The following is a 27189-nucleotide window of genomic DNA, read 5'->3' on the forward strand; positions in this document are numbered from 1 at the left end:
AATAAAAAACAATACATTAGTAATAATAACAATTTATAATTAAAAATTTAAATAACTGACATAATGCAACAATAAAAATCTGTTTTTAAACATGACTAATTAATTTATAATTAGTAATTAAAATCAGTGAACAATTCATGCAAAAATTAATAGGTAAAATACAAACTTACACAACACAGTAGAACAAAGAAAGAAGTTGAACAAAGAAAGAAGATAAGGATGAAAGCCAAGTGAGGAGGGCTGGTGTCATGTGGAAAAAGTCCAATAATCCTGCAAGAAATGATAAGCACAAATCAATCGTTGAAGCCAAACATACAACTAATCATCAAACACCTTATCAACACCTTTAAATTATTGGATAGAAGCAGTTTCATCAGCTTCATACTCGTTGGTATATATATCTCAGACTGTGTTTATTTTCAGTTGAAAGTAAACTAATCCGTTAAAAAGTAATTCACATTGTGATGTTGCCAAAACAGAAAGCAATAATGTCAAGCAATTTTACACTTACTTCAGGAAAGACATTTAATCAATATATAAACTGATATGAAACATTTTATCAAGAAAATTTTTGTCCATTTCAATCAGCCCTATGAAACACAAATGAGTGTAAACTCCATTAATGAAATGAGCGCAGCACACCTGCAAATCAAATAATCCCACTGCTATTTGTGTGTGCCTTTCAGAAATGAGGTATTGTTTTACTTGTTTAAAGAAATGTATATATATATATATATATATATATATATATATATATATATATATATATATATATATATATATATATATATAAATTCTGTGAGTTACAGAACAGAAGGGAACAGAATTACATTTTAAAACAGACTTCTCATTTTTTCACAAACATTTGGTTATTTCTGGCCTTTTCCACCATTTTAAAGATTTTTCTAAATACAAATTCAGACACAAATCGAATGTAGTATAATCGAAGTTATTACCTGTTGAACAATAGACAGCCCACGCGGTTTTCATCTAATAAAGATCTTCATCGCTAGCAAATAGACTTTGCACATTTGCTTTCAATTCAATGCAGTTCCATAGCCACGTTTTCAACGCTGCTGATGTTAAACGTTACAACTCTGAGTAAACCGCTTCAGACGCTCAGTGCATGCGGCAGGAAACTGAACGAATCATTCAAACTGATTTATGAACCTATTCATTCTTTTACCAACTGGTTTGATCAAGCCTTTGAACAGAGTTGACTCAAAAGAATAAATCATTCGCGAATGGGTATCGCTCATTGTCCAGAGAAAAGTAGACTGTGCGTTTGGAATAAACTGAAGCATTTATAACATTTATTGGATTAAGATAAAGTAACGAGAGGAGCGTCGCCCACAGTAACGAAGTAAAAGTACAGATTTTTTCCCAAAAAATTTACTCAAGTAAATGTAACTAAGTTAAAGCTGCGGTAGGTAACTTTTGACGCTCTAGCGGTTAATAAACAGAACTGCGGAAGAACATCATAGCCGGAACTACTTCTTTCTGTTTATGTCTATGAAGAATCACAAAGGTACTGGGTTACTCCGCCACGGTACCCCAGAAGCAATCTAAAATAGTCCAAATATAAACACTTATTATAGGTGTACCCTAGTGATTCAGGACAAGCTAAAAACACGGTTTGGAAAATGGATTCATGGTGTACTTGCTTATTATATACATTTTTCTACATTTTGAACACAAACAAAGTTACGGACCGCAGCTCTGATTGGTTGTTTCTTACCGGGAGCGAATGGATTTCTGCAAATGGCAATAGGACCACTGGGAGGAGCCAGAGGAGCTTGATTTTTTTTCACAGATTATCTGTCTCATATTCTACTGTCAGGACATAATGACAGGTTTAACAAATATTTAAAGAATATATTTTTACAAAAGTTACCTACTGCAGCTTTAATGTAGCTCGTCACCTCTGCACTGAAATCTAAATCTGTCTCTGTCAGAGGGAAATGTATAAACGAGAACACAAGTGTACTATTTATGGAGGCTATTTCTTTAATACCAAGTATTTCTGCTGACTCTGTTGATAGTCTCCTTGATTCCTTCAACTCAAAAGTTAAGAATATTATTGATGAAATTGCTCCAATAATAGTCAGTAAGAAAACAAACAGACAGAAATCAGTTTGGAGAAGATCAACAGCAGTTCAGACTTTGAAAAGACAATGCAGAAAAGCTGAGCGGATGTGGCGGAAGACAAAACTTGAAATTCACTGTAGCATCTATAAAGACATCCTTCATGCTTTTAATGTGAAACTAGCCACAGCTAGACACAATTTCTTCTCAAACCTTATAAACAGTAACTTAAACAACACTTGTACTTTTGTCAATGTTGAGAGAGACAGACAAACTCCAAACTCCCTGAAAGCAGAAGTTGTTAAGCCCCTCCTGAAAAAGAGGAAACTTGATAACAACATTTTGAGAAATTTTAGACCAATATCTAATCTTCCTTTTATAGGCAAAATTATAGAAAAGGTAGTTTTTAATAAGCTGAACAAATACTTAAACTCAAATGGACACCTGGACAATTTTCAATCAGGTTTTCGACCACATCACAGCACAGAGACAGTACTCATTAAGATAATAAATTATATTTGCTTAAATTGTGACTCTGGCAAAATATTGGTGCTGGTATTGCTAAATCTCAGTGCTGCGCTTGACACTGTCGATCATAACATACTACTAGAGAAACTAGAAAACTGGGTCGGGCTTTCTGGGGTGGTACTGAAATGGTTCAGATCATACTTAGAAGGGAGAGGCTATTATGTGAGTCTAGGAGAGCATAAGTCTAAGTGGACGTCCATGACATGCAGAATACCACAAGGCTCAATTCTTGCACCGCTCTTGTTTAGCCTGTATATGGTTCCACTAAGTCAAATAATGAGAAAGAACCAAATTGCCTATCACAGCTATGCTGATGGCACCCAGATTTACCTAGCCTTATCTCCAAATGACTACAGCCCCGTTGACTCCCTCTGCCAATGCATTGAGGAAATTAATAGTGGGATGTGCCAGAACTTTTTTCAGTTAAACAAGGAAAAAAACTGAAGTTATTGCATTTGGAAACAAAGATGAAGTTTTCAAGGTGAATGCATACCTTGACTCGAGGGGACAAACAACTAAAAAACAAGTCAGGAATCTTGGTGTGATTCTGGAGACAGACCTTAGTTTCAGTAGTCATGTCAAAGCAGTAACTAAATCAGCATACTATCATTTAAAAAAAACATTGCAAGGATTAGAAAGTCATAAAACATTCTGTGCCACAATTCTCAAGCATGATAACCAACCAACCAACTCTTTCACAGAACAGCTTTCAAAATTAACACCACTAGAACAATTATTGACAATTTCGGAGAAGGGATTGTCAAATTTGGGGCAAGTAATTGAGATGCAACGCCGGACATCACATGTAAACTCATGAGAGTTATACACAATATCCATAAACACTGGGGGGGCCTTTTAACCTCTGGTCTCCACAGAAATCTTTGTCAGATAATGGCACAGAAAACTGTCTTTTCTACATATATACAGTATATGGATGAAAATGAACTCAAAAGGACTTATAAATGAATATCAGTCCATAGCTTCACTCCATATTCATTTATATGTAACCCACACATTTGACTATCATGTTTAATCACTTATTGTGTATGTCTTTTAATAACTATTGGATAGCTTAAGGATACATATTCATGTTTCATATGTATGTGCTTGAATCTGCTTGATTGAAACAGTCATGACCATTAGTTATTTGTCAAATGTATAATATTCTTGTTATAGGAATCATGTCCAAAATTAGACCCTGCAAGAGCAGGAAAATTCGTACCATGTGCTTGATAAGATAACATATGATTTATGATATCCCCGAGCCAAGACAATATCTGATTGGTCAAAACAACATTTGAGGTGTGGCAAACAGGCCAGTTTAAATACTCAGGACACCATAAAATTCGGATTTTAGTTTTAGCTTTGCTTTTGTTATCAGTCAAGCCAGCTTTTAGTTTTTAGCTATGCTTCTGCTATTAGTCATGCCTGCTTTTAGCTTTGCTACTAGTTATGCTGTTAGTCATCACTGTTCTTTGAGCATGGTTCCAGAGTGCTTCAGCCTGCATGCCTGCTGCTACTTAGCCACAATGAAAAGAAACACCACCTAGTCTCGTCAAACTTTACTTCTTTTCTTTTTAGCGATTCGTGTTCTGAGTTAAGTTTTGTAACGCTGATCTCCGAGTCTGACCTCGAGTGCCCGTTCAACTTCAGCCAGCCCACACAACTCTGCATCGTCAATTTTTAAATAATTTTCAAAGTTTTAAAATTGCTTGTTTTATTTTTGTTATTATTTTTCTTCATGTTTATTTTACTTCCTTTTATGTATTTTTCTTTTTTTTTCTTTGTAGTTGGCCTTATGAAAATGAACCATATAGTGCAGAATTTAACTGTGGTATTAGGAAGATCATGGTAGTCACAGTAAAAACTATGCTCAATAACCATTAGGCTAACTATGTAAAGAAAAAAACACCTCTATAAAAGTCGCTTTATTCCCTTGACAACATGTAATGCAAGTATAAAACAAAGAGTTTTCAGTAATTACTGTGGCTTTCTATATGAGTCAGATGCTTGCATCTCAGATGGCATCAGCATATTTGCACCACAAGTTAGGGGGGTGGCAGTTCTTGTCTGTCCGTGAGAAAGTCTGCTCACCATGTTAATGTTCATTTTACTAGTGCCAAACATTTAATATCTACAAGAAAATAGTAATGTTAAAGAACAAAATAAATTGTGAAATGTACCAAGATTAAAATAATGCTGGTATTGACTACTAATGATTTAATTTCAATCTTTTTTTTTTTTTTACGTTTATTAGAACTGAAAATATGTACTACTAATAATAAAACAAATCATATATTTGTTCTTAAATTCATGGGGAATTCTGAAATGTGTGGGTTTTCTTCCTTCTCCTTTAAAGTTTGCCTTGTGAAAATTATCCATATAGTGCAGAATCTAACCATGGTATTAGGAAGATCATAGTAGTCACATGCTCAATAACCATTAGGCTAACTATGGAGTTTATGGGGAAAAAAATCTCCAAAAAAGCCTCTGCAAAAGTTGTTTATATTGCCTTGACATACAATTTGTAATGTAAGCATAAAACAAAGTTTTTTCATTAATTTGACTGCACAGGCTGTTCAATGCATTAAATATGTAAATGTAGTGTACCTATACATGGACAAGGATCCTGTGAGGCACTGGCATAAGGAAAACCAATGTTATTTTTGATGGAATCCACAATGTTTAAACTTATAAACTGTTATCTACATATTCTGGTTTTGAAATTTAAACAGCTGAAAAAATAAATAAAATAAATAAATAATAATACATGCACGTGCACATGCACATGCACAACAAATAAGCACATAATGACCACATACAATACATATAACATAACTGTGGCTTTCTGTATGAGTAACATGCGTGCATCTCAGATGGCATCAACATATTTGCACCACAAGTTAGGGGGTTGGCAGTTCCTGTCTGTCCGTGAGAAAGTCTGCTCACCTTCTTAATGTTAATTTTACTAGTGCCAAACATTTAATATCTACAAGATAATACTAATGCTAAAAAAAAAAAAAAAAAATTGTGAAATGTACAAGGATTAAAATAATGCTGGTATTGAAAAAAAGTAGTCTGTAAAAAGTTACCACTGAGTTTATGCAGGGCTATAATTAATTCTGTCAGATTTAATACTTATATATTTTTTCTTAAACGTTTATTAGAATTGAACATATTTCCTAATAAGAAAAAATCATAGATTTTTTTCCAATTCATGGTGGACCACGCTGAATGTTGACTGCTGAACTGCCGATTTTATTTATTTTTTTTGTAGTTTGCCTTATGAAAATTAACCATTTGGTGCAGAATTTAACCATGGTATTAGGAAGATCATGGTAGTCACAATTAAAACTATATGCTCAATAACCATTAGGCTAACTATGGAGTTTGTTATTGTGGCAGATTGGGTAAGGTCCCTCCCCTGCATTTAAAATACAGCCAAACAGAACCAGGTATGTGTAATATAAAGGCTGGGAATAGGCCACCTGGGATGCATCACTGCTAGCTCTGCCCTTTGGGGCATGTTGGCTTCCGCCTAAAAGACATGTTTTTAGCTGTTTGGCAAATGTGACCGTGAACTTGTGCATATCAAATTATGTTATTTACTTATTGTAGTTGGAATCTGATCTTGTTCGCGTCTTCGCGATGGTGTGTAGGCTGTCATACCCTCCACCTGGTCTATTCACCTGAATATGATTCAGTCAAGTAATTGAGTAAACTGCTAAGATTCATTCTGTGATCAACCATACCACTTTTCTTGTTGACCAATTGTCGGTATGTATGATTCATTTATTATTTAAATAAGTGTTTTGATTTAAGTAAATTTTAATAGTTTGTTCTTAACGGGATGAACAATGTTTGTTGGGAGTGTTCCGTCTTGTGGTTGTTGGAACGATCCTTTCCTACATTGAGCGGGATTAAGACTTTGCTGCTGTTTTGTTGCTTCGTTCTGTTGCTTTGTTTTGCCTGCTATTATGTGACAATTGTTTTGTTGCTTTTAAGCATTGCGGATGTTTTATATAATTAGTGTTTTGTGTGTTAGGCCCTGTGTCAGGCTCAAATGTCAGGAGGCTGGCTGTACTACCTTGGTGGTGGTGTTTGGAGCACTGAGATTGGATTGCTTTTTGTGATCTTACGTGGGGGGTTAAGAATAATCATTTTACAGCTAGCCTACCTGGCCACGGGTAAGTTTTAATCATTTTGTTTTGTGTGTTGTATTGAGTTGTAGTTGTTTAGCTCCATTGAGCTATATTTTTAGTCGTGTTCTGATTATTGTAAACCTATAAACATGTACATTAATACCTTCTAGTCTCTGCCCTACCTGGTAACGTACCTGTGTGTCTAAAATCTGTTAAGGTGTTAGTACCCCTCACTTTAAAGGGGTGGGCGAAATCAGTGTAAATAAATCACCTTAGGGTTTTGTATTCCTTGGGTGCTATAATAATCTCCTCCCGCTCTGCTACATTCTGAAAAAAGAACCCCCCCCTAAAAAAACCTCCATAAAAGTAGTTTTATTCCCATGACATACAATATGTAATGCAAGTATAAAACAAAGAGTTTTCATTAATTTGACTGCACAGGCTGTCAAATGCACAACACTCACCTAAAGAAGTATTAGGTACACCTGTTAAATTTCTCATTAATGCAATTATCTAATCAACCAATCACATGGCAGTTGCTTCAATGCATTTATGGGTGTGGTCCTGGTCAAGACAATCTCCTGAACTCCAAACTGAATGTCAGAATGGGAAAGAAAGGTGATTTAAGCAACTTTTAACCATGCCATGGTTGTTGGTGCCAGACGGGCCAGTCTGAGTATTTCACAATCTGCTCAGTTACTGGGATTTTCATGACCAACCATTTCTAGGGTTTACAAAGAATGGTATGAAAAGGGAAAAACATCCAGTATGTGGCAGTCCTGTGAGCGAAAATGCCTTGTTGATGCTAGAGGTCAGAGGAAAATGGGCCAACTGATTGAAGCTGATAAAACAGCAACTTTCGTTACCACTCATCTCCACTACAAATAGAAAAAGAAAAAAAAAAGATACAATTTGCACAGGCTCACCAAAATTGGACCGTTGAAGACTGGAAAAATTTTGCCTGGTCTGATGAGTCTCGATTTCTGTTGAGACATTCAGATGGTAGAGTCAGAATTTGGTGTAAACAGAATGAGAACATGGATCCATCATGCCTTGTTACCACTGTGCAGGCTGGTGGGGGTGACTAAAGGGTTAGCTATACTGACAAAGTTTTATTAACTTAAAGGGGTGTTGCAAAGATATACATATTAAATGCATATTTTCATCATTCTGTTTTCAAGCTATACCTGAACGGAATCCTTGTGAAGTAACGGCATAAGGAAAAACAAGGTTATTTAGATGGACTCCACAATGTTTAAACTTTATAAATGGTAAAAATACCTAAATTCAACAAAACAAAAACAAGGAAAAAGACCGAAAAAATAATACATAGTACAAAAAATTCGCTCATAATGACCACATACAATGCATATAACTGTGGCTTTCTATAGGAGTAAGATGCTTGCATCTCAGATGGCATCAGCATATTTGCACCACAAGTTAGGGGGGTGGCAGTTCCTGTCTGTCCGTGAGAAAGTCTGCTCACCATATTAATGTTCATTTTACTAGTGCCAAACATTAAATATCTACTAGAAAATAGTAATGTTTAAAAAACTAAATAAACTGTGAAATATACAAGGATTAAAAAATGCTGGTTTTGACAGGTTTTTTTTTCTGTTTTAGTTTTTTTTCCCACACCAAGACAATCAGCTTTCATTATAGCAAGGAGAGGAGACAGTAGAGCGGTAAGCTGCTACTTTTGGAGTATGTTTTTACTATACGAACCTGTATTGTTCTTCTTCAAATTTGTCTGGGCTGAAAGGATCTGCCAACATGGTGCATCCAGAACATCCAATCTTTGAATCCACCTTGCTGAATAAGCTGACTTCTGGCAGTGCATTTGCAATTGCTTTTATATTTTTTGTTTTTCAGTAGACTTTCAAACTGAACTTTCACTGCCCATGTAACGATTTTTACCAATGGTTCTGCTGACCATTTTTAATACTGACCTTAACCGCTAAAACAATCACAATTATTTCTGCATTGTGGTGTTCTTGTTTACGTGTGCTCGGGTCCCATGAAGCCTGCATTCTTTGAAACAGACTCCATGTATCCTGTTCCGGTTCAGCCTGCTCTCATGCACATTTCTTTCAGGCTCCCAGAAGGTTTTCCTGTAAAATGTTTATGAGAAACCGGTTTCTTTCTGCATTATGGATCATAACAGTTTTGATTGATGGTGATGCTGTGGTGTGCTGAAGTCGAAGATAATTTGTAGAACCATCAAGATAATCAGGACATAGCTAGGATTGTCAGAAGGGGGAAAATCAGCCCAAAATCAGCCTGATTATCTTTTGGTGTGTACCCAGCATAACGAAGTAAAGCTGCTCCATTACTGACCACCACTGGATATTAAACAGGGTTAAGAGTTTAGTGAAGAGTAAATTAATACAGGATTCAAACCACCCCAACTAATTCACCCCCTGTTGAGTCCTCTGCAGTTTTAAGTCACTGACAGTATACTAAAAACCCCACCATTAGACCATTTACAAACCCAAGTCTACTACTCTGTATGATCTTACAATTACCCATTAACCCTCTCAAAAATGTAGTAGTGCTCAGTGGTGTAATGTATCGAAGTAAAAATACTTTGTTACAGTAGTTGTGTTTTTGGGAGTATCTGTACTTTACATGAGTTTTTATATTTCAGCCAACTTTTACTCCACTACAATTCCTAATTAAAATGTATACTTTTTCTCCGATACATTTCCCGTAAGTAGGCCAGATAGTCAAAAGAACACAGACTGCAGCAAAGCAGGTTTGACGAATCAGTGGTCTGGCATTTGCTAGACTCATAAAAACACGTTTGCTCATGTGCAAACAAGTGCGCACTGTGCACAACCATGGATGATTTAATTTTCCACTCAAGTTGAGTCAGGGGTGTGCGATACAGCATCATCTGTGATATGGTAAGTGTTATTGTAATGATCGCAATCTGATGTTATCAAATAGGCTATATCAACAAATCATACACAGAGTGCACACATATTGATCTGTTAGATGTAGATTCCAGAAATATTTTCTTATGTTAGAATGAAAGATACTAAGTACCCAAAGTGCATAATTTTTTTTTTTTTTTTTTTACTTTTACTATGATTCATTTAATGTGCCAATACTTTAATATCTTTAATTTTAGACAGACCAATTAGTTACTTATTCCAAAATGGATTTCAAAACTCTGAAAACGTACTTTTAATAGGTTGCACACTGGTCATAAATGTGACTACTGACATGTTTACACTGCGATCATAATCTTAATTATATAATAGTCTTAATCATAACAATTGTAACTGCAACAATAATAAGGGTATTATAGGGTATTCTTTACTTAAGGGGGTTTGTTGCAAATGAATGTTGAAAACACTTAATCCACAATTACATATGTTTACATCCTCTTGGCATTATATAACATAATATCAAACAAAGTGGCATTTATTTTAAATAAAAAACAAGCATGCTTTTCATTCAAAACTTTCATTCAAAAATTACCTTTGCTAGATTTTTAGATCAAAATTCAGAATCATAGGTTAAGGGGGGGGGGGGGGGGGGGGGGGGTGAAAAGCTATTTCATGCATACTGAGTTTTTTACACTGTTAAAGAGTTGGATTCCCATGCTAAACATGGACAAAGTTTCAAAAATGAAGTTGTACGTTTGAAGGAGTATTTTTGTTCCCAAAATACTCCTTCCGGTTTGTCACAAGTTTCGGAAAGTTTTTTTCGAGTATGGCTCTGTGTGACGTTAGATGGAGCGGAATTTCCTTATATGGGTCCTAAGGGCATTTCTGCCGGAAGAGCGCGTGCTCCCGTATAGCGAGGCTGAGCACAGACATTTCAGAGTGAGAGCGTCGCGAAAAGTCACAATAGAAGTGTGTTTTTGGTTGCCAGGGCAAGACAACCCTGCACAGATTACCAAAAAAAAACAGCATTAAGGGACCAGTGGATGGAGTTTATTTTTACAGAGCATCAACGGAGTTGTGCAAGTGTTTTTGTTTGTTCCCTGCATTTCGAAGATGCTTGTTTTACAAACAAGGCCCAGTTTGACGATGGATTTGCGTATCGTTTATTTCTTAAGGGTGATGCAATCCCAACGAAAAAGGGTCACGATCGTGTATTGGAACCGCAGGCGGTGAGTAAAACTGCTTCAAATATCTCTGCCTCCTTGTTAGTGCGTCCCCTCCCATGCCAGAGACCCGGGTTCGAGCCCCACTTGGAGCGAGTCGTTGCTGCTGCTGCTCTCGTTCAGTTTCAGCCTCGGGATCTGATTGTGGATCATAAATAAACGGCTGAATCAGACTGTAAGCCATGGTTTGTTTTGAATGATGGTTTTTCCCTCACGGTAATGTCACAGCTTCCAAACGCTCTCAACGCAAAAGCCTACTGCCGCTCGTGATTCTTTAGCTCCGCCCACACGTCACGCCTCCAGTCGGTCGTGTTTTTCCAGGAAAAATCGGTACAGACTATCTTTCTCTTATGGATATAATAAAACTAAAGACTTCTTGGAGTTATGAAGGATGCAGTACTACTCTATAGGTACTCAATATTAACAGGATATTGAGTGAAACGAGCATTTCACCCCCCCTTTAAAATAATGTTATGCTATCTGTTTAAAGATGAGAGGAGGAGAGAATTAAGGAGGAGCAGACATTATAAGCAGCCTATAACTACAGTAGGAACCCGTTCAGTACTGCAAACGTGTCTGAGCTGCAAGGATCTGTCATCATGCCACATTCAGAGCATCCAACCATTGAATCCACCTCTGTGAAAATGCTGACTTCTGGCAGTACATTTTCAATTGCTTTTCTATTTCTTATTTTTCAGTACACATTTAAACTGGACTTCAAATGCCCATGTGGTGCTTTTAACAACGAGTTGTTCTGTGGATTGTACTTTTTTCTTCCATCTTTTGGACTTTTTATATTACTGACCATGACTACTAAAACATTTCCAATAAAGTGTAGATGCCACGGCTGGATTACCTTCAAAAACGTTATGAGAAACGGATTTCTTTCGGTGTTATGGATTGTCACAATATTAATTGATGGAGATGCTTATGTTTGCTGGAAACTAACAGACATCCACGAAAACATGAATTGGACCGATCAACTTCCTTGTAAAGAGAAGAACAATCTTACAGCTGATGAATCAAAAAATATTACAAAATGTCAATCTGAATCACAGGTATGTTATGAACCATCCAGAAATATGAATTTAATACTAATTTAACTTATATTTATGCTAAGTGTCATTTTATGACCAAGCCTTCTGTTCTATATAGTTGTTTGTACCCAAATGATCGTTGTCTTCACACTAATACACAACTGATATAAATAAATACAATTTTAACAAAAAATACCATTTTAAATGTAGTTATTAACCCGGAATAGTTGTTTGACTATTTTATTCCAGTGCATATTTGTCAAGGTGTGGTTATTTGTGTGTGTGTCAGTGTATATAAAATATATTTATGTAGGTATTTTCTTTTGTCTACAGGTAATTGGCCTAGCTTTTCTCTTTACGTTACCGGTACTTTTCTTTTTGATTTCAATAATCCACCAATGTTGTTTAAAATCCTACTACAAGTCACTATTTGAAGAAGTATATGAAGAGGAGACATTAACTGCTGTGGAAGTAAAAATCAGAGAGAACATAAAGAACAATGCTAAAGAAACACTGAATCATTTTAATGAATGCAGATATGATGATGGAGGCTGGAAGAACTTGTCTGATGAACTGAACAAGCTAATATTTGAATATAACCCTACATCAGTGAATGACCAATCTGAGGAGACTTCTGAAGTCCCTGAGGACGTGTCTTCTTCTGACCATTCTCAACACCTCTAAAATCCGCTTTAATGTACCTTCGTTTACTCTTTACTTTTTTTCTGATAGTGTAATGACAAAATTGATTCATTCTATTAGTCAGAAAAAAGTTATTTTAATGTATACTGCGAAAATATGTGGTTACATCCCTTTTATATATATATATAAATTTATTGTTGTTATTTAATGGCAATGATTCCTCCTAAAAATGTATCTGTTCCTGCTTTAATGTTTATTTCTTTAAGGTTTATTGCATTGTACTTGAATTTGCATTATTTAAGAAAAGAAAAGAAAAAGAAAAGGAGACTTGCCTTAAAGAGACTTTGAGCCAGTCCAGTTGTGAGTGAAAAATGGTCTCACCCCATCAGACCATTTATTCAGGAGACAACTGAAAGTGAGTGCTAATAAATAGAAAGAAAAGTCAAGCTCCTTCTCACATACACACACACACACAAACACACACACACACACACACACACACACACACACACACACACACATATATATATATATATATATATATATATATATATATATATACACACACACACACACACACACACACACACACACACACATATATGTATGCTAAAAATATAAAAGGCAGCAAGTTCATGATCCATCCAAACTATGGTAGGGATGATTAAATCAGTGTTATATATCTATATATCTTAGTGAAATCACTAAGAAATTCATTTTTTTTTGTTTTTTGCTTTGTATTAGTTATTTACTAAGATTTATGGCGATTCAAGTGGGAAGAGCAAGCATTTATCCTGTAAATAAAATATGCATTTTTCAATACAGTGATTTGCATTATATTTTGCATACATCACGTGTATGACTCCAGATATCATATGATTGGAGATCTACTATGGAATGATGATGAGAAGGGTATTCATCCAGCCTGTAAGGATCGGAGGAGTCTTGGTCAGAAACTCACCAGAAAAGAAAACTGGCAACTGTACACAAATTAAGTCAAATCAAAGTTATAGTTCTTGTTTTGCATATGTTGTATGTTTTATCTTTAAAGTGTGAGGTCTGTAGTTCTCCAAGATGAAGAAAAGGAAAGGTAAAGTATGTGGCTGGTTAAATCCACACACGTACCTGTCCAAATACAGTACATTAATATCTGCAAATGAGAGTGAGAAACCATATCTAACATGTCCTCTATGACAATCAGGCTTTGCACAGGGGTGATGGATCATTTGGGAAGCACTAGTCTTGACCATTTGACAAAAACATAATATATAGGCGGAGAACTCTCCAAAATTACACTTACATATTTGTTAAAAAAAGTATATTTTTTAAGTTGTTCTTTTGTTCATGTTTTCTATTGAAACATTTACATTTAACTACATGACCATATGGTTTCTTTAGTTCTGGACAGATCCTGGCTGGGATTCCTGTATTGTCAAAAATGTCTTATTTAAGTTCCCTAAGATTACCATTAAAATGATTTGTTTATATGATCTTCATCATGCTTTCATCATCTGAGCAGCAGGAGTGTGACAACTGTAGGTTGGTTACTCCTGCTTCCCAGGTGCCGTTTGAGACAAGTGTCTTAAATGTGGTGTCAAATGTTGTCAAACCAAGTTGGTAAGCGGAGTTGCTGAAAGAATAATGATTTAGCAGCACTTTTTTCACTGCTTACAACATTAAGAAAGTTAAAACTTCTGTCATAGTAAAAGGCATTCACTAATTTGTCGATATCTGGGCAAAACACTGATAACCAAGGATGGGACTGAGCTTGAAAAAATCAAGATATGTCGTTTAACTCAATCATTGAGTTGACTAAAAAGTAGGGCTGTCAAATGATTAAAATTTTTAATCAAATTAATCAGAATTTTCAGTGGATTAATCATGATTAATCACTATTTGCAATTACACCTGAATCCTAACCATTTTTTTTTTCTGAAATGCATACCAAAAGATAAATAACAGGACACAGATACATAATTTTCTTGTATTGATTCATCAATATGTGGTTCTTTTTTTTCTGAATTTCAAAAGTTTAACATTTACTAAATCAAATTTACCTGAGCACTATATCAAACCATGCCATTTAACTACAGATAGTGTAAGAGTTTTAGGTGAACCAGTTGTTAAATATAGCCACATATCTATGAAATTATGCATAGAGAAACTCGAAAGAATGAACTCAGAAACACAAACATGCGCCACCATCACATAAGCAGCACTCTGGGCACTCTTGTTTTTAGGAGGTGTTCATTTGCTCTGCCTCAATACTTTAGGATCGATATTTTCACGTTCTGAAGGCTTCAAGTGCCAGTAAAACCAAGTAAAAATGCAAATGCTTTTCCAAACAGCTGTAATTTTCGCTGCATGGCATGTAGGCGTTCTGCGCATGCGCAGTGTGAAACACAGGACGATATAACAGGAAGAAGCTCCAGCGTATCAACTACCAAAGTCGTCTCTGTTTATCGAGCTTGGCATGAATGTATTTGAGAGTAACTGGGGTAAAACCTTAATCTTCTTCTGTGTTTTCGTCGCGGCTCTCGCCGCTGTTTTTTACTATCTTGAGAATTCAGAGATCGACGAGACTTTCCTGACCTAAATAATTTGTCACACTGCGCATGCGTGAAATGCGTTAAAAAATTTGACGTAATTAACGACAAACAACTAATTAACGTCGTTAACGCGCTATTTTTGACAGCCCTACTTAAAAGACCTTCTTTTTTAATTCTTTTGGTCAAATAATTATTTATAAAAAAAAATAATAATATATATCTTCATGCGGGCTTTTTTTATGCATTCAACTCGTGGCCACGACAAAACTAAACAAACCAAAGTTGTTGTTTTTTTTTTTAATATCTTACAGCGCCAGTCATTTCTTAATTTATGCCAGGAGTTATATAAATGAAAACGAGTCGTAGACCTTTTTGTGACGGAAGTTATAGTTTATGAAGTTAATTGCATTCACATTAAAACTAGCAGTAACTCTGAACTCATGCACACAAAGAACGCTTCTGTGCGCTGGCGTCCTCCCACAGGTTAAGAGATTTTAAACAAACACTATTGACACATTTAGTAAACCAAATTAAAACAATACACATTTTAATGCTATAAAAATGTGTAAGACATTGAGAGAAATAAACAGCAGATGTCCATGTTAACAACTTATTTTAATGCGAGCAAAGGATGCTACTACACATATACATTTGTTAAGAAAGTTAATACAATTAAACGTTATTTTAATGTTTTAATGCAAGTGAATAAAAGGAAACGATACACTCGCAAGCCTCTGCTTATGCATAGACAGTAAAAGAAATGGACACAGCGACCCCATTGGATTCAATGTGAAGTCAATTAGAAGCACGCACTTCCTGGGGGTCAAGCGTACTGCGCAGACTTAAACTGAGCTTGATGACGTAGATGTCACGTGAGCAGCCGTTCTAACAATTGTAAGTCTTCTAATCGCTGTGACGAGAAATCTGAATCACCCACCAAATCTTGCAGACGTTGTTGAATTTTGTCCCATTGCTTTTATGCACCCTCTATGGGCTTCTCCCTTGACTTCATGCCTCCACATCCCCCCGATTGCCTCATAGACAGTAAAAGATTGTCTGCGTGCTTCTCCTCCTGTCCATACAGTCATTTCTCTACTGTGTGACAGAGAGTCGCAGATTATGATGCAATCGTTAGCCTTTTTTTTTTTTTTTACAAAAACGGATTATACGGGGCCACAACTTAAGATACAAGGTAATGGGGCCTTTTATACATTTTCGTGTTTCTTTAGAAATAATGAATGGACAAATGGAGTCTTTAAAGACCTCAGATGTAAAGTCATTTGCTGTCAAAGTGACACCAAAATGAAGGGGAGTCAATGTAATGCTAACAGCAGGTGGGGGTCCGCTAAACAATGGCGGTGCCCAGGGGTGCTTCAATAAAATATGAGACCCTGCCCCCCTGTGCTTATGATTGTACCTGGATCAGTGAGCTGCTTCTCAGGCCGATGATGTCACTTCCAGGGAGGCATGTTGTACACGCCCCCGTCCCTTGATTCCATCCACAAGTCAAAACATTGGCAGAAAGTGAGACGCGCAGAAACATGAAGCGCAAAGGGAAAAACGTATTGCAAGCTCAAACTTGACTGAAATGCAAAATAAAAGCAGGGTTGCAAATAAATTAGTAAATACGAGCATGAAAAATAGGCATTGCAAAGTCAATGCTTTTGCACCAGGTGTCTTCAATACTGAACCTTTTCACAATATTCAAATTTTCCTTAGTTGTCAGTTATAATCATCAAAATTAAAAGAAATAAACATTTGTAAATGTATCAGTCTATTTGTAATGAACGAATATAATATGCAAGTTTCACAATAACATTTGAGGATATTCTAATTATATGAGCAGCACCTGTATATTATATATTTGCTTACAATATGGGGTGGTAAAAGAGAGTGCTGACCTTTCTCAAAAGGATTACTATTGTCCCCCTTTTAGTGTTTCCTTCTTTGTGTCTTTTAAGATAACAAAGTGTCTTTTAAGATAATGTAGACCTGAAGAGGAAGATGACAAAACAATGACATCATGTATACCAAATCCAACAAATTTTCTGAATGTACAGGTCCTTCTAAATGAATTATAATGTTGTGAAAAAGTTTCGGGTATTAAATAAATTCAATGCACACAGACTGAAGAGGTTTACGTCTTTTTTTCTTTTAATTGTGATTCTTTGGCACACATTTAACAAAAACCCACCAATTCAACAATCTCAACAAAGCACCAAAAGTTGGTTGAATGACCATGGTGTTGGTGTGCTTGACTGGCCAGCAAACTCACCAGACCTGAACCCCATTAATAATCTATAAAGTATTGTCAAGAGGAAATTTAAAAACGAGACCAAACAATGCAGATGAGCTGAAGGCCAATGTCAAAGAAATCAGCGCCACAAACTGATCACCTCCATGCCACACTGAATTGAGGCAGTAATTAAAGCAAAAGGAGCCCCTACCAAGTATTGAGTACATGTACAGTAAATTAACATACTTTCCAGAAGGCCATCAATTCACTAAAAATGTTTTTTTTTCTTTAGTTTTATGAAGTATTCTAATTTGCTGAGATTGTGATTTGGTGGGTTCTTGTTAAATGTGAGCCTAAATCATCACAATGAAAAGAACCAAAGACTTAAACTACTTATGTCTGTGTGCATTGAATTTATTTAATACATGAGTTTCACAATTTGAGTTGAATTACTGAAATAAATGAACTTTTTCACAACATTTAAATTTACTGAGAAGCACCTGTCCATACAGATGGTGGTCCAGTGATAGTATAGGCCTACCTGGATTGTGCAAACACGACATCATATACAGCCTGTGACAGCTTCAGCCTGTTAACCTCACAGGTCTGAAGGTGAAGGTGACACTTCAAATCACCTGAGCCTTCCACAGTTTATACTCATCAAATGGAGAGCATCTCAAAAACATGCACAGAAGGAGTAAAAACAACAGCAGCTCAAATAGTCTGCCACAAAATAAACCACTATGATGGACTGAATCATTTTGTGAATCATTTTATGAATATCAGCTTATCAAATTATTTATCTTCCAAAAAGCATATTTACAAACTTTTCCTTCATTTCCAATCCCGTCTTTTATTAAGGAGTCTATAAAGAAATGAAACATGAGAAATTACTAAGAAACATTTTGAATTACCCATAGATTATTTTAAAACTCGGGTAAATGTCTGAGTTATTTAACACATTCTTACTGGTGTCTCATGCTACAGCATGCTGTGCCCCTAACCATTTTTTTTTTCAAGTCACCATATGGGGAAACAAAATGTGTGTAACCTGTTGTAACTTTTGTTGTTAAATAATTATTTAAGATTTTCTTAATAGAAGCATATGTGATGCTAAGTGTAAATAATTAGAAACACTTTACTATTTTTATTATGTTGTTGTTTATTTTGAAAGATCGCAATGATGTGTATCCCCCCTGTTATACTTCAAGTACACACTAAGTATGCTGATAACTTTATTAATCTTTTAGCCTTGTCAAGTATGTGAGTTGTGTGTTTTTTTTTCTTCTTGTGTTCTGAAGTAAAAGAACGAGAAATATGACATCCGTGTAAGCGTCTCAATTTTCAAGAACTTTCACTAACATTTTTTGGTGCCGAAACCCAGGATAGCTTCACAGAATGGTCGCGGAATAAGAATAAGAATATCATAGTTGGAAAGTGAAAGTGAGTTAAATGAAGATGGCTGAACAGTTAGAACAGATGAAGAAGAAGAGGAAAACAATCCGCAGCTCAACGACGAAGTTACTGACTCATTTGCAAGAAGAGATTGGTAAAGAAGAACCAGACTGTGAAAAGCTGCGCAAGTTACTTTCAATGTTATCGATATCAATGTAATCGACGAAAGAGGAAAGTTTAGTGGATCTTGACAGAGGCATCGAAAACGAAACTCCCAGGAACGATCTGGAGAGAGAGAGATAGAGAGTGCGCTGGATTATCAGGAACGCATTATCATGTGGAAATCCCGTGCAGTGAGAATGATAGAAAAGGGAGCGTGAACAAGAGAGTGAACGGGTAAAAACACCTATGCAAATCAAGAAAGTCGGCTGTCTGTCAAGCTCCCCAAATTGGTTATTAATAAGTTTACAGAAGAAATAAGCAAGTGGCAGGAGTTTTGGAGTCAGTATGAAGCCGCTATTCATTCTAATGAAGCGCTGTGTAAGAAAGAGAAATTCGCCTATTTGAAAACATATTTGGCTGACGCAGCGGCCAAATCAGTATCAGGGCTGAATCTGACGGACAGTAATTATGATGCAGCTATTGAATTGCTACAGAACAGATTTGGAAGGAAGGATATTGTTATCAGTGCTCACATGTCTAAACTGCTTAATTTGACTCCTGTAAAGAGATCGTCAGACGTAAACGCGTTGAGAAGTTTATATGATGAATGTGAAATTCAAATTAGTAGTTTGGAATCTCTGGGTGTTCCTTGTGACACGTTTGGCAGTCTTTTATGCCCTGTGTTATTGCAATTGATGCCAGAGAACATTGCTTTAGCTTATACTCGTCAGTTGGACTTTGATGGTGAATGGAAGCTTATTCAATTTCTACAAAAGGAAGTGCAAAGCCGAGAAAGAGCACTGGAAACTACAGTAACTAGATCAGAAAATTCAAAAAAGGACAAACAGATTAGTAATAGAGTTTTCGCTAAACCTGAGATGACTCATGAACCAAGGTATAAAAAATGGACAATGTCTTCTGCAGCTGCCCTGCACACTGTTAGTCATGTTCCCAAGGCTTGTATATATTGTGAGAACCTGAACCATAAGCCTGAAAATTGCTCTGAGTATTCAGTGTCTGCTAGAAAAGACAAGCTAAGAAAAATGGGAAAATGTTTGCTTGTTTGGGTCCTAAAGACATAACAAAGTTATGTAGGGTTAAAGGAGTTAACTGTGTTAAGTGTGGACGTAAGCACCATCAGTCAATCTGTGAGCAAAATAATAAGCAGCCTGAGAACAAAAACGACAGTGTGGTAGATGGCAACACTAGCTCTGAAGCTGTAGTATCGTCTTTGTCGAACACTGTAAAACCAAAGGCTGAAGGGCAACCAACTGTGCTGCTTCAGACAATTTAGGCATGGATAGAAGGTCCAGCAGGTAAAAAATTAGTACGTTGTTTATTGGACGGAGGCAGCCAAAGAAGCTTTGTGCGAGAGAGTCTAGTGAAAACACTAGAATTACCAGTGCTGAAAAAAGAGACTTTGAATCTTCACACCTTCGGAGCTGAGTGTCCTGTGAGTACAGAACATAACATCGTGAAATTGACACTTGAAAGTGTATGGAATTAAAATCAAAGAATAGAAATCGCAGCAATAGGGACGCCTCAAACCTGTACTGCTGTTATGAAAGTTCCTGGAGAACATGTGCAAAATAAGCTTAAAGCTAAGGGTCTGCAACTTGCAGATTTTTCTCTGAGGACACCAATGATTCTGAGCTTTCAGTATTAATAGGAGCAGACTACTACTGGCAAGTAGTATCAGGAAGAGTTAAGAGATTAACTGAATCTCTTGTAGCCCTGGAAAGTATTTTTGGATGGACTGTTCAAGGACCAATTCCCATGTTGAGTGTAACTGACACAACCTGCATGCAAATTTGTTTAGAAGAAGATACGCAGATTTCAAAACAGTTGTGTGCCTTTTGGGAAGTAGAGTCTTTGGGCATAATAAACAAGACGACTGAGAGTCCAGAAGAAATAGAAGCCGTACAACACTTTAACCAGACAGTAAGGTTTAAGGATGGTCGTTATCAGGTTGAATAACCTTGGAAACCAAATAAACAAGAACTACAAAATAATTTCAAGGTGGCTAAGACGAGGTTTGAAAGGCTGCAGAAAACTCTAAAAGCTGATGTAACCTTTTACACACAATACAAAGACGTAATACAAGACTATTTACAACAAGGCATTTGTGAAGATGTTCCAGCCAATGATTCACAAGTAAAGGAAACATATGCTGTTGAATATTATATACCACACCATGCTGTACTCAGAGAAGACAAACCAACAACTAAACTAAGGGTAGTGTTTGATGCATCCTCACATGCGGAGGGTTGTCCATCACTAAACGACTGCTTGCTTGCAGGACCAAACTTGAATCCTGACTTGCTAGATGTGCTTGTCAAGTTCAGATTGCACAAAATTGCATTTACTGCTGACATCACAAAGGCATTCTTGCAGATCGCTTTGGCAGAAAAGGTGAAGGATGCTGTCAGATTTCTGTGGCTACATGGTTCTCCAACTGATGATAAGAAAAATGAGATACGCATTATGCGAATGTGTAGAATGGTTTTCGGAGTGTCCCCAAGTCCATTCCTGTTAGCTGCAACTATTAGGCATCACATTCAACAAAAGAAGTCAGAACAGCCTAAGGCAGTGGAAGCCTTGAGAGAATCGGTCTACGTGGATGATTTCATTGTGAGTTCCTCGTGAAGTGGATGAGGCACACACTATTTCTACAGCTGCCAGAGACATCTTACTGGATGAAGGCATGAAATTGTGTAAATGTGTGAAGAGTTTTAACCGGAACTGAGAGCACGATGGACAGGAATGCAATGGAGCAAAACTTAGTATCGGACAGTAGTGGAAATGTACTGAAGGTATTAGGTTTAGTATGGAGACCAGAAAGCGATGATTTTGTGTTTGATTTCAAGCAACTGTTGAGTGTTTTGGAGAGGAAAGAAAACACAAAGAGAAATGTGTTGCAAACATCATCCCGTATATCTTTGACCCCATAGGATTCCTAACTCCCTTTACTGTTAGAGTGAAATGTCTTCTTCAAGAAATGTGGGAAAGAGGACTTAGTTGGGATGAACATTTGCCTTCTGAATTGACAAGGAAGTGGAATCAGTGGTGTAGTGAAGTGCCACAGCTTCGTTTGATTGCTATACCAAGATGGTATTGAATAGAGATGTGGTCTCTGAGTCTAATTCCTCTATTCTGACTAAAGAGCATGCTGTTCGCCGATGGAAGTACCGACAGAGACTTAGTTCATCGGGTGGGAGGATGTTGTAACTTTTGTTGTTAAATAATTATTTAAGATTTTCTGAATAGAAGCATATATGATGCTAAGTGTAAATAATTAGAAACACTTTATTTTTATTATGTTTTTGTTTATTTTGAAAGATTGCAATGATGTGTATCTCACCCTGTTATACTTCAAGTACACACTAAGTATGCTGATAACTTTATTAATCTTTTAGCCTTGTCAAGTATGTGAGTTGTGTGTCTTTTCTTCTTGTGTTCTGAAGTAAAAGAATGAGAAATATGACATCCGTGTAAGCATCTCTATTTTCAAGAACTTTCACTAACATAACCAGACACGTTTGAGCACAGTGTGTGGCCTGAACTGTAATAAAAAGAAAATAGTAAAAGTCAGACATGACTGTTCACATGACACCAGCAATTCCAAGATCATGTGCTAGATTTCTGAGACAATGTAAGAACTGATAAAATGTATAGCTTGAAGTTTTGGATAAAAGCATCTGCCAAATGCAAAAAAAAAAAAAAAAAAACACATTCCAAAGAATCTGATTTTGAATCAGATTTCAAACAAAATAAGGGCTTTAGATAAGGAATGTAAATATCAAAAGCCATGTTTTTTTTTCCTCATCTTGGCTACATGAAAACAAATTGTGTAGGAATCAAATTTAACAAATATTTTTGCTGCCTGTCTAAATAAAGGATACTGTTAAATTTAAATGTCTCAAAAAAAATTTGAGACACTTTTTCAACATGATTTACACAAATATTTTTATTATTGTGTTTTCCACAATTTCATATATGAAAAAAAAATAAAGAAAGAAAAAAAAGTGTACCTGACAACAAACAAACACACACAGCTAGATGTGAGAGATCTAGTTGCAGAGCTCCACACACACTGTGCGGGGCATTCATGAAGACTGAAGTAGTTTAAGTCTTTGTTTCTTTTAATTGCGATGCTTTGGATCACATTTAACAAAAACCCACCAATTCAACAATCTCAGCAAATTAGAATATGGTGACATGCCAATCATCTAATCAACTCAAAACACCTGCAAAGGTTTCTTGAGCCTTAAAAATGGTCTCTCAGTTTGGTTCACTAGGCTACACAATCATGGGGAAGACTGCTGATCTGACAGTTGTCCACAAGACAATCATTGACTCCCTTCACAAGGAACCACAAGCATGTTAACAGAAAGTTGAGTGGAAGGAAAAAGTGTTTAGAAAAAAAAGATGCACATCCAACCGAGAGAACCGCAGCCTTATGAGGATTGTCAAGTGAAATCAATTCAAGAATTGGAGTGAACTTCACAAGGAATGGACTAAGGAGAAGAACTGGACTGTTGTCCAGTGGTCCAAAGTCCTCTTTTCAAATGAGAGCAAGTTTTGTATTTAATTTGGAAACCAAGGTCCTAGAGTCTGGAGGAAGGGTGGAGAAGCTCATAGCCCAAGTTGCTTGAAATCCAGTGTTAAGTTTCCACAGTCTGTAATGATTTGAGGTGCAATGTCATCTGCTGGTGTTGGTCCACTGTGTATTTTGGAAACCAAAATCAATGCACCAATTTACCAAGAAATCTTGGAGCACTTCATGCTTCCTTCTGCTGACCAGCTTTTTGTAGATCCTGATTTCATTTTCCAGCAGGATTTGGCGCCTGCCCACACTGCCAAAAGCACCAAAAGTTGGTTAAATGACCATGGTGTTGGTGTGCTTTACTGGCCAGCAAACTCACCAGACCTGAACCCCATAAAGAATCTATAGAGTATTGTCAAGAGGAAATTTTAAAAACGAGACCAAACAATGCAGATGAGCTGAAGGCCAATGTCAAAGAAACCTGGGCTTCCATACCACCTCAGCAGTGCCACAAACTGATCACACCTCCATGCCACACTGAATTGAGGCAGTAATTAAAGCAAAAGCAGCCCCTACCAAGTATTGAGTACATGTACAGTAAATTAACATACTTTCCAGAAGGCCAGCAATTCACCATTTTTTTTTTTTTTTTATAAAATATTCTAATTTGCTGAGATTGTGATTTGGTGGTTTTTGTTAAATGTGAGCCTAAATCATCACAATGAAAAGAACCAAAGACTTAAACTACTTATGTCTGTGTGCATTGAATTTATTTAATTCATGAGTTTCACAATTTGAGTTGAATTACTGAAATAAATGAACTTTTTCACAACATTTTAATTTACTGAGAAGCACCTGTCCATACAGATGGTGGTCCAGTGATAGTATAGGCCTACCTGGATTGTGCAAACACGACATCATATACAGCCTGTGACAGCTTCAGCCTGTTAACCTCACAGGTCTGACCAGGCAGAGACACCTGAAACAACACAAACATCACAGGATTCCTTCAGGTGACCAATGATTTTTAATGAAACTGAATACAGATCACTTCGGTGACACTTTGAGTCACCTGAGCCTTCCACAGTTTATACTCATCAAATGGAGAGCATCTCAAAAACATGCACAGAAGGAGTAAAAACAACAGCAGCTCAAATAGTCTGCCACAAAATAAACCACTATGATGGACTGAATCATTTTATGAATCAACAATATCAGCTTATCAAATTATTTATCTTCCAAAAACCATATTTACAAACTTTTCCTTCATTTCCAATCCCATCTTCTACTAAGGAGTCTATAAAGAAATTAAACATGAAAATTACTAAGAAACATTTTTACCCATAGATTATTTTAAAACTCTGGTATAGTTATTTAACACATTCTTACTGTTGTTTCATGCTCCAGCATGCTTTTCCCACAAACATTTTTTCCAAATCACCATATGAGGAAACAAAATGTGTGTACCCCCACACCACTGAGAAAGTGTGTGGCCTGAACTGTAATATAAAGAAAAATAGTAAACGTCCGACATGACTGTTCTGTTTTCATTTCAATTTGACTTTGCCCACTCTGCCATTTCGTTGCTCAATGCTGTATCTGTGCAACAGATTATGCTATAGAGGCGATCTCCCATTGAGAACAGCATGGCCATTACTGCTTGTGACACTGGACTTGAACAAGGTATCCAGGATGTTAGTGCCAATAAGTACTGGGATTTCAAGATTGAATTTGTAGTCAGGAATTACGAGTGCTAGCGTGGTGACAGTTTCAGCTTTTCCAGTGATATCTTTGGGGAAATGCATATTCACTTCAATGTGACCCAAATAGGGCACAGTCTGCCCTCCAGCTCCTTCGACTTCAATGAGATCATCCAGAGAGAGGATTGGATGGGATGACAAGTGAGTATCATAGAATGACTTGGACACAGTTGTTACCTGTGACCCTGAATCGAGAAGAGATACACAGGGCTTCCCTTCAATGACAACTGTAGCAGTGCATCTGGGACCTATAATGCCAGGATTTAACTCACTGTCATTGGCTACAATACTGGAATGGGCTTGACTCTCTATTCTTCCTTCATTCAATACATTGGGACACTTCTTTCTGAAAAGGGCCCGAGTATGTCCCATTACTGAAACCCAACCCCGTTTAACGGCATTCCGTCTCTTCTTGTCCAGTGATCCTATTTGGCTTTAAGCTCTTTTTACTTCTTGTCTACTAGGGCTTTGTTAATGGAGTCTTCACATAGTCTGGCTACATGGCCATCTTCTCCACATCTAAAGCAGAACCATGGCTTTGGAGGTTTACTTGCTACCTGCTGCACATTTATGTCTGTTTTAACTGGCATGACTTTTGGGCTTTCCACTAACTCGGACTCACCTCCTTGTCTTTTTTTTTAACTTGGAGGACTTTAACTGCATTTGCAGATCAGCCACTTGTTTTCTTAATGCCTCAGTCTCAGACAGGCAAGCTTGCAACACACTAGGGTCGCCATAAGCAGAGACATCAGTAACAAACTGTGTGTGACTCGTAACCTTATGCTTTGAACCACCTATGTGTCGCTGCATCCTATCAAGTTTTGCAGCTCTTCTGTCCTCTTCAGTTCTGAGCAGTGACAACAGCTCAGCAAAATCAGGCAGTGTCTTTGTTTTAGACTCAAGCTGAAGAGTAAGTATCAGGGAATGATCCCAGCACCCACACTGGAACTGTTTCAATAAGTGCCGATTTGCAGAGGACTGATTTACTCCATTCTGCCTGACAGCAGTGCTAAGGTTGGTCTGCAGTCTCTGTAAATAATCAGAAGCTTTTTCACTGTGTCCTGGTAAGTATTTAGGAACCTGGAAAAGATCTCATCACCATCCTCCACCAGTCCATAAGCAGAATCAAGAGGTTTCACATAATCCTGTGGAGGGGCAGTGGAACCAAGTTGCTTGACCACATCTGAGGCAGTGGGAACAGACTTTCAAGGATTCTCCTCCTCTGAACATCTGGAGGGATAGAATCTTGTAAAAGCATGTCAACATGAAGGCACCACATGTCAAAGTCAGCTTCACCTGGGGGTTTTGGAACTCGGCCAGAGAAGGAACGCATCCATTTTGAATGTGCTTGCACTGCAGAAGCGTCATTTTTAATGACATGTTCAACAACTATGTGTTGCACCTCAGGTGGATTTAGTTCTTCAGTAGTAAGTGCATTCCGTGCAGACTTTGGAGCCTTTTTCCTCACTACTGGATCATATTTCATTTTTTATCTTTTAGACTGCGATTTCTTTTTGTATCTTTGCAGTATGGAAGTACTTTGGTCAGAAGATGTTGTCATATCTGAACCAGCATCATCACAACTGGTCTCACTTGAATCCAAGGAGGAATGTTCAGCTTGGGCATGCGACTGTTTAGCAAGTGGGGCTAACACTTTGACACTATCTACATGCCAGGTAACTGTGGGGTTTCACAAATTTTTTATCTCTAGGGGAAATCAGGCTCCATGAGTGTAACTGGAGTGTCTTTATCAAACTCTACGACTACAGTAGACTGCCCTGACTGCACAGTACTGGGGGCTACTCTCACTACTTTCACCACAACTCCATATTTTGAAAGGGTTTCAGCAATTTCATCATCAGCATCTGTATCAGTAATGCCTACACACACACACAGACATTTTGTTTTCATTCATTATAGCGTCTCTCAATATCTGAAATGCTTCTTTTGCTTAAACACTCTGCAAAACTTTACAGGAAATAATAAAATA

The sequence above is a fragment of the Carassius auratus genome, chromosome 34 (assembly GCF_003368295.1).
Source record: "Carassius auratus strain Wakin chromosome 34, ASM336829v1, whole genome shotgun sequence".
In the NCBI taxonomy this organism is placed as follows: domain Eukaryota; kingdom Metazoa; phylum Chordata; class Actinopteri; order Cypriniformes; family Cyprinidae; genus Carassius; species Carassius auratus.